We start from the raw sequence: 12,678 nt of genomic DNA on the forward strand, positions 1-12,678 counted from the left end.
GTATCAGGCTTTGCCTGACACGATGTAAATTCACGTAAACTTTGTTCAGCTTGGCTAGTCTTGAACACATCTTCATAGGAGGATGAGTCAACAATGGATGGTCAGACTAACTCGCTCTATATGGTTCAAGCGCGCACGCGATAGAAAACATCCCTGCAATGTTTAGAGTCGGAACGCTATGATAGTTTGATTTGAAGGTGAGGGATTGAGAGAAGTCAAAGAGCACGTATCATGATAAAAACTGAAAACAAACGAAAGACATTTTTTCTAAACACAACATTTTTATTCAAATAACTAACAGCCAACAATGAACGATAAACAAACAAACAAACATTTTTCAAATAGCAAACAATTTTTGACAAGGTTGACAACGTTGTGAAGCGAAGCTAGACTTCCACTGATGGAAGTAATTGGGCCATTGATATACACTACGTTTCCTAGCTAAAGACAATAGATAACCATAATGGTCACAAAACCATCGATTTACTTTGTCATCGTTTCTAGAAGAGTGACGATCAAAATAAGTCACTAAATATTCTAAAGAATATCCAAAACTGCGTTGATGAAGAAAATACACACAATATTGTCCACACACCAATGAATCTTTGCCTTGCAATTTCACATTATTGTATCGTGTCTTCTTGAGATTTCTTCTCATAAAGTCAATGATGTCGTCTTCCAAAGATGGCAATCCATTCGAATCAAAATACTCCACGGAACCCTTTGTAGGAAAGTAAACGGCTACGCAGTGGGTTCATTGGAGATGACTGTCGTCCGTGTTGATGACATAATTTGGATGATCTTGAGGTTTGTGATGAGGCAGTTCGTCTTTACCACACACGACACGATTCCAATAAGCAGTGTATGAACTGTGGTTCAAAAGGTAATAAAGTTCCCAGGTATCCTTTTTTGTGTTGTTTTGTTGCTTTTCTGTTTTTCTTCCACAGCTAATGATACGTTATTAATTCAATCCTGACATTTTGTTTGAAAATCTCTGACAAGTAACCGTTTCTTCGTTTCGTCTCTGCACTCTGAGCCAAGAAAGCTTCGACTCCAAGCTTCGTCCAGATACTCGTCCAAGTTTTCTTCTTGACTCAGCATCAGACATTTATCGTGTTGAATTTGACTGGGATGATCGTTTTGACATCCACAGAAATCTTTATCAATTCCGTAATTTTTGCTGCCAGGTGTTTGCCATAACAGGAGACTAAATGGTGTTCTTGTTCTGGCCATCTAGACGTTATCACTATGACCTCTTCGTCTTTGCCTTGGGGTTCTACTTCCACGGTATCCTACCATTCCATTTCCATAGATTCTCCACTATTCAAAGAGGGAATACAGTCTTCCATAGCTTCTAATAGTCTAGAATGACTTCTCCCAAACTGTTGATTAATATCGTATTATCAAATTCAGCATACAGGATGACGTTCACCGTTTTATCAGGATTTCGTTTTGCAAACTGAATTTCCAAACGAATCTGTCCGAATTTTATAGGGTGGAAATGTCTCTCGTCGCTTTCTTGGTCGAGAATGAAATAAAAAGCCCACAATGCGTAGCCTCCTGCATTTTCGTCGTACGAAATTCCGTGACTGGTGTTGGCTCCTAACTGTCCGGTGGCTTCGTACAGGGACAAGTACCATCCCAAGTAATTCTTCTTGTCAAAGTCAGGTTCAAAGGACCTGGTGCACAAGGTCTTGCCATCGCGACTGACTTCGATTTTGGACATGCCAAAGTGCTGAAACTCGAAAGGATTTTCCTCGAAGACTCCGTTGAAGGTTGCATTGCACTGCTCACGATACCAAGGATCAAACGTTTGGGTAACTGTCCCTGGAACAGATGATCTTCGATCATGGATCGCGGTGAAAGTTGTCACTTCTACACGTCGTATCCGATACTTGGAGGTCGTTCTGCTCAAAGTGTGACTGATGTCGTTTCCCACTTTAGGTAACACTTCCACGCGTCGTGCGTAGAGTCGGCCTTCTTGGATGATAGTTTTGTAAATGGCAGTTTCAGCCATCAAATGGAAAGCGCCACTGTTGAGATTCAATCTCAGGCGAACATCCATACCGTTCAGCAAATACTTCTCTTGTAACCACATGCCCAAATGCAAACGAGCCATCAGTTCTAAACTACGGCTTTCAGCAATTTTCTTTCGTCGCTCTGTAAATCCCATATTTTGTATTCCATCATCGATTGTAGGGCACTAAAACCAGTTTTTGTCCTTCCATTCAATTTCAATGGTCACGTCTGAGATTTTTGGACTCCAGTGGTTGCTTTTATCTTCTTGATTATTTTTATCTTGCTCCAGTGGGTCCTTCCAGCATTGTTCCCAATACTCCTTTCAGCAAGGGTCATAATAACAGGGGCAAAATTTCTCCGCTTTGTACCAACATCTTTTTCTTTTAACGAATGGGCATTTTCTTTTGAATTATTTGGCGAAGAACGTGACGATGTTTGGCTAAGCATTTTTTCTGGTGTTTAGACAAAGGTATCGTGCCTTTCAAGCCGTTCAAGCAACATTCGCACACGGTATCGGTGACATCTTTGAAGGCTGTTTGAATGAGTTTTTTTCCCGCATGGGTGGAAAAGCTTTGGACAGGAAGGACAATATGTCCCCATGTTTGACTAAACGAGGAGGAAGTGCTTTCCATTTCTTTCCTTTGGGGTTAGAAGAGGGATGGCTTCTGAGGGGTGACGTCTTTGTGTGTTCAGGAGCACAAAACACTGATCCCATCCTTTTGTCACAAGTCTTTTTTATACTGGAATGCGTTGCCACTGATTGTCTTTACGTCGTATCAACTTGATGACAGGCATCACACGTCATGGAGGGGTTCGCAACGGATTAATTAGGACAGTTCTTACTTGGACAAATTCAGTAAACTCTGTAACATGCTCAATCTCTCTCTGACTTTCATTTGGAGGCAGGTACTTTGTGAGCAGCTGCCAATTCATCTAAAGAGGAGGAGGGTGTCACCGCTGGATGAGAAGCTTTTGGAGACGCGGGTTTCCATTGTTTCGTCAAATAAGGAAGAACGGGTGTCAAATTGGTTCTGGCTAGCATCACCAGCAAAGGAGCAGTGGAAGAACCCGAGGCTACTGGAGACGCGGTCACCGTCGCTGCAGGTCGTGGTTTGCGAATGTAAGGTTGCGTCCTGGCCAAAGTGTCTCTCTTACGGGTAGAAGCTGTTTCTGTGGGTTTTTCTATTTTTGGGGACTTTTCTTTTTCTTTTTCTGTGGGACTTTCATTTTCTGGGGCTGTGACCTGGTCTTGACACCGTTGCTCTTTTTCATCTTTGGAGTTTGTTTGACTTTTTTGGGAGTGACTTTTTCTTGGGGAGACCTTTGGGGCTATAGGCATCCCGTTTTAAGAGGGAGTGAAAGATGACACGTCCTAGAGAACCGTTACCTCCAGGTTTGAAAATGATTTGCTTTTTGGTTTGAGTGTCGATGCGGAGATCAGCCAGTTGCGTCAATGCTACTTTGTTTCTCTCAAAAAAGCGTTATGTTTGATGAAGAATGTGAATGATGCCTTGCAGTAATTAACGTGCTGATACCGTAAACCATCGTACGACTTCTTTGAGACTGGCTTCTAAGACACGAGCGCGTATTTGTGGATCTTTTTTCGCGACTGATGCCGTACAAGGCACGAATCAATTTGACGGGAAGATGAGACTGAAGGGATGCCATGTTGACGCTGTGTGAGACAGACCCAAAGTGTCCGAAGTGTTTATAGATTTGTTTGTTAAGTCGACGACAGGGACGTGTACAGGACAGGCCCTCCGTCTTGACACCGGTGGTGAAACGGTTGGGTACGGAATTGCAAATAATCGGGGTAGGTGGGTTTTAAATCCACGAGTAAATAGGCGTGTGGGGCTTGAGGTGGCATTGTCGTACGCATGAGTCAGCCAAGGCGTTCCCAACTGTTTGGTTAAGACTTGCACTTGCGATTTATCTCCAGGGCTTTTAAACAAGACCACGTTATGAGCATTGAGACTAATGGTGCGATGGGATTTACGTTTTTAAAATAAATTTTGAGTAATGTAAATGGCACTGGCATTACGATGATGCCCTTTGCGCGTAAACCACAGTTTAATTTCTTCTTCGTCTTCTCCTAACATCTCGTCGGAGATGACCAGATGGGTTTGACTGGAATATAAACAAGTCACTGTACAACATGTTTTTGGTAACCAATGTGTCCTAGAGACAGTGTGTAATGTTCTTACATTATCTAATTTGGGTACAGTCACATAGGTGTCCTCCGTGAATGGTCTTTCATGAATGTCCATGACAGTCCTGTCCTGAAGGGAATGGTTTTCCTTGGTGACGGGTTCTTCTAACATTGTCACTAACACAGGTTTAAAAGTTACTTTTTCAGTGCACGTTTGAATTGAGGTTCACAGCTCTTGGGCTTTAGACCGTTTACATCAGAAGATTTTATTGACATTATTGACCCTTACCCTGAATGGCAGTGGTAAGAAATTACTCCACTATGTCCATTACTTTTGTTCTAGGATAAGATTTTAGATGAAATAATACTGACTGACATGATCATGGATACTTTACGAGAGAACATTCGTGGTTAGCTTGTAGAGTTGAGAGAACGCATTTACTGAGAACTCGTCAAAATACAAGCGAAACACAAAGAACTATTGCATCCGTTACGTCACCGATGTTTAAATCACTGGTACCTGAATGCTGTAAGAGGACTGATTCAGATAAAAGTGTTCCAGTGGTCAGACATTGTTAAACGTACCCTGCGCGAGAACGGTTGGTTTGTTGTGACTTGTTCTTTTTATTACAAGGTAGACTTACTTCAACATATTCCAGAGGAAGAGTTAGACGGTTACCAAAGTCTTTTACACAACGTAAACTTAGTTCAAGAGGAAACTTCTGAACGGTATCTTCTGGTGTGCAAGTTAGTGACTGAACCATTTAGATTCTCCACCGGAGTACGATCAGCTTGTGACTTACACCCTCACTGGACAGATGTACGTGACTGGAAAAATTGATAATCCTTGAATATTATTTTTAAATGGGGTTCAAGTACTTCTCTAGGTGTTGTCCAACGTTTGACTCCTAGCGAAGCTGGTTTCTTAAACGACATGGTATGCCACTTCCATGACTAGGTCCCACTAAAGGTAGGTAGTGAAAATCCGGAGGCTATCGAGCATGTTTCTGGTAAGCCGAATCATTCTACTTCCACTGGTGAAGTGACACACCGCAACTGAAGCACTTGACTTTATCCCCTTCGCCCAAGTAGAAAATCCGGCCCTGGATAATTCTTCGGGGGTAGGTTCTCCTAGATATGTAGGCCATTTTCATTTGATGGTTTGGAATCGACTTTCAAAGTTGCAGTATTCAGGCAAACGCACAGGAAACGAATATTCGTCTTTCACAGGCTCATTTCGATGGGGGTAAGGTGAAATTCGCATGAGTTTACTCATTTTTGGATGACATCCGTAGGGTTGTAGCTGCATGGTTTCAAGTGGAGGATAACTTTGACAATGAAAACCAATAAAGAGTCCACGATAACAAGTGGCATCGCTTTCGCATCCGTCAGGTTTGACACGCCCAACATCACTTTCCATGGTAGGTATGGTAGTAGTAGTTATAGCATAGTTCCCATGATGCTTTACTGCATCACTGAGGTCACAGAGTACGGCATCGCTCTCATCGCAAGTCACAGCGTTGAGTCACATCAGAACTTGATGTATGTTTAAAAGTATTCATCTTTCTCGCTTGGTCTTGGTAGTTACAATGAACTATCGGTCTTGGACGTTGTCCCTTTTTATATGCTGACCAATATCGACATGACCGTACGGTAAAGTGAAGTGATTGAGAAGCCTCACTCGCTTCTGGTACACGATTTGATACACTTTTTCCAAAGGCCGACTGAAATGTTGGTGTGTGTGTAAATGTACAATCTTGTGCGGTTTGTAGGTGGTTACTTTAAAGTTTCCATCCTGTCGAAACTGCAAAGCTTCTTTCAGTACGTCAAAGTTCACCACTCGACTGGTGCGATAATTGAGAGTCAATCCTTTCACTTTACACTCGGTGTGCACTTCACCTCGTTTGTCCCTGTATTCGTAGCCGTAAATTATAGGACCGCTAATAGCAAAACATAGAATCTTGCCGTCAGGGTGCTTGTCCGTCCAGGCTTCTAAGCGGTCTCCTTTGATGTCAGGGTGACAGTGACCCAGGCGATATATGTAGATGGAACTGTATGTGCCAAAGTACATGACGCGATCTCCTAACAGTTCTAAAGCTTCGTACAATTTTAAGCGAGCATGGGCTGTCAGGTAAGCCGCAATGATGACATTTCCAAATTCGTCGGCTTGTACAAAGTCCAGTTCTTCCTCGTAATTGACTAAGATCAAGTCCTCACGAACGACGTCCACGTGTTTCATGAATTTGGTTTTGTCGTGAATCATCTGGAAGTAGCGAGAAAGTTCTGTCAAATATTCCGTCTTGTGTAATCACGGTCGTTGTGCCCTTTTACCCCACAAGCAATTTAGCACACCTTTGGCAAACGATCACTTTCGTTCGTTTTTCTCCACGTAGTCTAAAGTCATGCCTTCCTGATCCCAGTATTTCTCTTTGAATTTCCTTTGGTCTTCGGGAGTGTGGCACCAGGAAGGATAGCCGCTGGCTTCTTGTTTCAGTTTCACAAAGGCATCCACGTAGTCTGCGAAAACGCCTTTCTGAGTTTGGTCACCCTTGTGATATTTCTCTGTCTTGGGAAAGTGGTAAATTTCGGACACTTCTAACAGTTGGTATCCCAGGTCCAATGCTTTAACAATTCCACGCTTACCAAAGGTTCCGTCAAGGTGTGTTCTTCCTGGGTGTGCTGACAAGGTCGGCCTTGGTTACACGTTTCGGCACAAAGGAAACATCAGTTTTCTTTGGCAATGGTGAGGTAAAACGGGACGGTACAAGTCCATGGGAGGCAAGACTTTGCATTTCATCAATCCTTCGTATTGTCGAATGTTGTCCAGGTCGATGTGTTACGTCATCAATTGTAGATGCCCTGCTGAAAACGACAATATTTTCACACGTATGGATACAGCGAACTTACGTCCAAGTATTTGATTTCTTATCCTTTCTCTTCGTCAGTGTGGTACAGCAAACATGTGGCATTCGTCCGTCCTCCGTATAAACTGTCCCTTGGGTTCAAAAGATCCACCAACGTGTAACTTTCCACGACGCGTTTAAACTTGGATCGGTTTTCGAACGGAGATCGTACTCGTATTCCCACATTTCCACCACTTGGTATCCTTGCTGTTCTAACTTCAACCGACGCAGTTAAGTGGCCTCGTACAAATCTTCCATGGTCCGTTGTAACAAATTATTTAGGGTGCCACGTTGAGGGTAGCAAAGGGGATATCCGTTAAATTCGTACACGATTTGAGGATTTTCTAAGTCCCAGTTATCCACCGAATACTTTCCGATGGTCTTTTCGCCTACTCCGTTGCGGGTGTGTTGGATCCATTTGTCTCCTTTGTCGCACAAGTAATGTAGCCAGCGCAGGGCATTGACCGAGTATTGACGGTTGACAAAGTTCGTCGTTTGAGGGTTGACGACAGCCAGTGTGTTTACGGGCACGAATCTTTGGCGATACACTAAGGAACACGCTTTGGCAATGGTGCTGGCTTCTTTCAAAGGATCGATCCCTCCGTGCTTCATGAATAATTCTCGAAATTTTCCACATCAGCGTCGTAAAATGTCCACGTCGGAACCACAATACTTTAACATTTCTTCCTGAAAGTCGAAAGGGTCCGAGGCGTGAGCCTAGTACCAAGCGTAGAAAGCTTCTTGTTGTTCGGTACGCATGTTGTCGGGGTCGTAGTAGTGAGCCTCAGGCAAATGGGGCAGAACGGCGTGTTGATTGGCTTCCGTATTGAAAAAGTGCGGAAATAGCCTTAGGCCATTTCTGTCATTCCAAACGTTTTAGGCATTCGACTCAAAGGCATGGCCAACTAGCTCGTCGAATCTTTAAACTGCACTTGTCCCACTGTATGGAAATGATTTGGGCTCCGTTCAAAGTCACTTTCGGACGTTGGGAACTTTGTTCCGTATATTATCCCAAAAGAAACTCTCCATCATATCCAGAGAAATTGCGAGCCATCACCGTGGGATGGCGATGACAATCTCTGTAATGTTCGATGTCTTCTTGGCTCCACGTCTCGTCGGTGGAGTCTAAGATCCATTGGGCGAAATTGGCTAGCATGTTTGATCCCCGAAAGATTTTTTCACGTCCTCAAGGAATCTTGCTGCAGTGAGGGCAATGACTAAAGATAGGCTCTTGGATGCACTTCTCGCACGCTCAATGAGCCACACAGAAATTAAGAATGTGAATGCCGGTCTCTTGCATGCATTCAAAATTGAAAAAGATGAAATTGTCTTTCTTCTGGTCATCGTCTTCATCTTTATGTTTGGAATGGTATTTTTGAATATAGCATTCGTGTTCCAAGTCTACGATTTGGTGACAAATGTGACATCGTTTCTTTCCTGAACATACGTGTGCCTTGGCATTGTTGGTATGTATGCCTTGTCCACAAGTAGGGCACAATCTCAGCGGTTGACAGGCACTTTTCTTCTGTGAACCATGTGTCATTAGATGTTGTTGGTAACAGGTAGGGCTGACAAAAGTGCGCTGAGAAGCAGGGCAATGCACTCGTTCTTGTCCTTCGTCCATACAGAGTTGAGAGGCCAAACATCCCTCACATTTTGATCCACAATGCCTGTGTTGCTCTCGATTGTTATAGCCATAGTCACATTTCTCACAGTAATGGTAGTATCCCAGGAATGGGACAATGATGTTAATGGTTTCGAAATGTTCTTCTTGATGATAGATGTGAATGTATTTGCCGTCTTTGAAATATTTGCCTCGAAGACATCTTGCAATTTTTGCATTTTAGGAATTCCACAGGGTGTGTTTTTGGATAACCCCGCTTGATGTAACAGGAGTTCTGCTTCTCCTTGTTGTTTGGCTCGTTCGATTTTTGAATTGCTTGCCAAGCTCTTTTCCATTCTCCCGTGTCTTTCTTGACGGCATACATTCGTCCCACCAATATGGCACGGGCAAACTACATCTGGTCTTGAGGATTGTTAATTTGGATAAGAGTACGCTTGATGCTACGAAGGTTGTCCACCAGTAACACCTTTTTGTGTTCTGTCCCTTGGGGAAGAGACACGTGGGTCATTAACAGTGTGGCTTTTCCATTATTGATGTGAAACTTGTCGTTGGATTGTTGCACGTGTTGAATCTTGTCGATGAATGTGGAAGGTGACAGTTCTGCTGGGCTGCTAAACTCGATCCAAACGGAGGACTTCAAACTGTCGTGATGAATGGAGAGTCTCCAGCGATCGTCTTCTTTGGCTTCACATTGTCGTTTCAGTATTGTTAACAAAGAACCCCACACCTCAGTGATGAACACCTCTGCTTTCTCCAACGGTACGTCGGACTTGAAATCTTTAAACTTCACCGTGTTTGTGTAAGCCGTAGTTCAAAATTGTCTTGAGGAACGCTTTTCTGTCTCTCGTATGTGGTAGTAATTTTCATTTGCCACGGCCAAGGCCTACTTATGGACTGGCTCCTGTCAATGATGATTTGGTAGAAATCACCAGGGTTGGTAGAGCAGGCGTAGTAACAGGGCTGGGTTGTTTGGCTGTAGAAGGTCTTTGTCTCTTGGGTCGTATTAAAGAAGTCTGATACATTTGTTTCAGACTCCTTAACTCTCCCAAAATGTCTAAGAGTACCGTCACCGTTTGACTTTTACTCTCCTCCTTCTCTCCTAGACATTGTTTCTTCTCTGCTGCTGCTTCTTATTCCAGTCGTTTCCTTCTTGCTTCTTCTTCTTCTCGCTGTTGCTGTTGAAGAGAAAAGCTTGTTCTGCTTCTTTCTGCTGATGTAAAAATGTCTCCAATTCTTCTTTCTGCCAAAGCCTACTTCTAGACTGGCTCCTGTCGATGATTTGGTAGAAATCACTAGGGACTAGGGATGGTATCGGAGGTGTATTAATATGGTTGGGCTGTTTGGCACCGGAAGGTCTTTTTCTCTTGGTTCGTACTAAAGAAGTCTGATACATTTGTTTCAAACTCCTTAACTCTGCTAAAATGTCTAAGAGTACCGTCACTGTTTGACTTTCACTGTCCTCCTTCTCTCCTAGACCTTGTATCTTCTCTGCTGCTTCTTCTTCTTCCTGTCGATTCTTTCTTCGTGCCGCTGTTGCTGTTGTTGTTGAAGGAGAAAAGCTTGTTCTGCTTCTTTCTGCTCCTGTAAAAAATTCTCCAATTCTTCTTTCTGTCTCTGTTTAAAATCCTCGACGTGTGGTAAAGAAGGAGAAGGCGTTGAAGGTACTGGAACCGGAACAAATTCTTGCGAAGAAGAAATAAAATTCACTAAATCCCAATTAAAATCGGTCTCTTCCGGAAGTAGGAGTGTGTTGACTTTGGTAGCCGCTGCTATACCATCGCTTCTCGTCTCCACGGTCGGTGCACCCCAATGCATCGTCTTCTTAGTTTCCGTCATGTTTGAAAACTCTGTCGCATTGATTCACGGTACACAGACGTAAGTGCACCTATATAGGGAATGTGACGTCACAGTCAGCTCTCTTCGGAATGGAAGACCCTACACTGTGACTGAATTTTGTAACGCGCGTTATGATTGGTGAATAAATTCAATACGTTTCGATCCTCTCTTCTATAAATAACAGCAGTTCACTGCATTCCCTTCACCTGTTCTCGTCACAAGATGTAGACAAACGTAGAATCATCTACTCTCGTATCGTCAGTGCTGTTCCGTACGGACTTAACCATGTATGTTAAATCATAATGGACAATTATCCGGATCACCGATACGAGCGTTTGGAAAATAAGAATTTATGTGGAGAGACAAGACTGTTTGAAGAGAGTTCTCATCTACGGCCCAGAAGTCAGAAGAAATTTGAGCAAGAGAAGAAGACCTTTGCGTTGCCCTCTATATTAACGGAATGATGTTAACAAAAAAAGAAGGCACTTTTCAGGGCCACTCATCTGCCTCGAAAAGGTTTGCTTTCTTGCCTAATTTTTTTAGTCGGTTGTATAGTTGTTTATGTGATAGATTGATCTTCATCAATCTATGTCTATATGTTGTATATGTTATATATGTCTATGTCCCACCAAACGTTCTAGGGATTTATTACCGCTCTTTGGTCCCGATTGAGGTCAGCCATTTGCTGCATTATTTCCAATCTTCAGTACCGTGACGTCACCTTACCTGTTCCATTCTTATTGTCCTTATATAAACGCTAAGTTCCCTTTGTCCGTATACAGCCCCAAACTTATGGCCGTATAAATCTTGTTCGTATGCATCACCACGACCTTTTTGACTGGGATTTCCATTGTCCGTATACAGCCCTCCTTCGTACTTAGGCTACTTCTCTATATAGCTGGTGATGTCGACATTATTTTCATCAATAGACTTCTTATGATGTTTAGTGGGTACTAAGAAGAAATTATGCCACTCTAATACTTAATATGGCCACCATAGCATCCATCTTGAACATTTTATCACTCCTCCAAAACGGAAAGTTATATCGGGTTTCCACCATAAAGTTTGCGTAATAGTGTCTTTAAGGTTTGTAAACTTTCTAACATATTTCTGGCGTTTCTAGTTTAGATATGATGACTATATTGATCAGCTTTAACAATGTAAGGTACTCCTCATTTGTGGTAAATCTTAACATCTAGGTACCATTTACGCTAGATTTGTGTCATATTACCTTTCTTCTTCACTTCCCGGGGTGGCTGAGTGGTCTAAAGCGCTCGCCTTTACCGATGACTGTCATCTCACCTTTATCCACAGAGGTTCGAGTCTCGGATTTGGCTTATGTTGGTATGTGAGAAGGTTTGCCATTAGCTTCCCGTGGTTTAGTGGTTCTCTCCGGGTTTTCCCCTGGTTCCGCCATGGCCGCCATGTAAAGCTATCAAATGTTGAAAATGGCGTTAAGCCCACAGCCACATAACAATACGACCAGTCTTCTTCAGTTCTATCTTCCGATACATGAGAAGACTAACCGGAAGAGTTGCAATTTACAGAGAATTGTATATGTCCGTTTTAGTGACATAAAGCTCTGTTCAGCTTTTGTCGCGTTCTTTACAGAAAAACGCTTCTTTCGATGTTCTTTTTAAAGAGTTGGTATTTTCCATTGTGCTTAACCACGGTTTTGAAAAATGCAAGTCATTTGACTTTCCTTATCAATATATCAAGTCGAAATTTGTTAATAAAATGCATTCTCATAATGACATTAGATCAGTCATCGCCGAATCATTTAAGTCTTGGGCTTTATAACTGCTACAAGAATGAGGACCGAATTTCACGTTCAACTGAATGAGGGGCCACCTTGGAATTCCCAGATGTAAAGACTGTCCTGCAGAGAAGAGAAAAATGTATGTCAACGTAAATAAAACAATTTTCCTCTCCGATATGAAAGTTTTTCTTAGAATTGATGTCGAAACCTACAAAAATATTTATTTAGTGGGAGCATATAAAATGACCGCTGTTTATCCGTGCGTCCACAACTGGTTTTGCATCGCCGCCGTTTTCGAAGATGCGAGGATTATATCATCATACTCGCCCGAACGTGCGTGCAAGCGTGAGCGAGAATGTTGCGTAACTCCTCTAATAATGTTAAAGAC

The 12,678-nt window shown here is 42.7% G+C and overlaps 1 protein-coding gene across 1 annotated transcript in view; it reads left to right on the forward strand.

Moving 5' to 3' along the window:
• Nucleotides 1-12,678, forward strand: part of LOC149801611 (long-chain fatty acid transport protein 2-like) — a 76,174-nt gene that overhangs the window by 19,918 nt on the left and 43,578 nt on the right. The gene's annotated exons all lie outside the window — the stretch shown is intronic.

This window comes from Sinohyriopsis cumingii, chromosome 4, assembly GCF_028554795.1.
Source record: "Sinohyriopsis cumingii isolate HCF-2022 chromosome 4, ASM2855479v2, whole genome shotgun sequence".
Lineage (NCBI taxonomy): Eukaryota > Metazoa > Mollusca > Bivalvia > Unionida > Unionidae > Sinohyriopsis > Sinohyriopsis cumingii.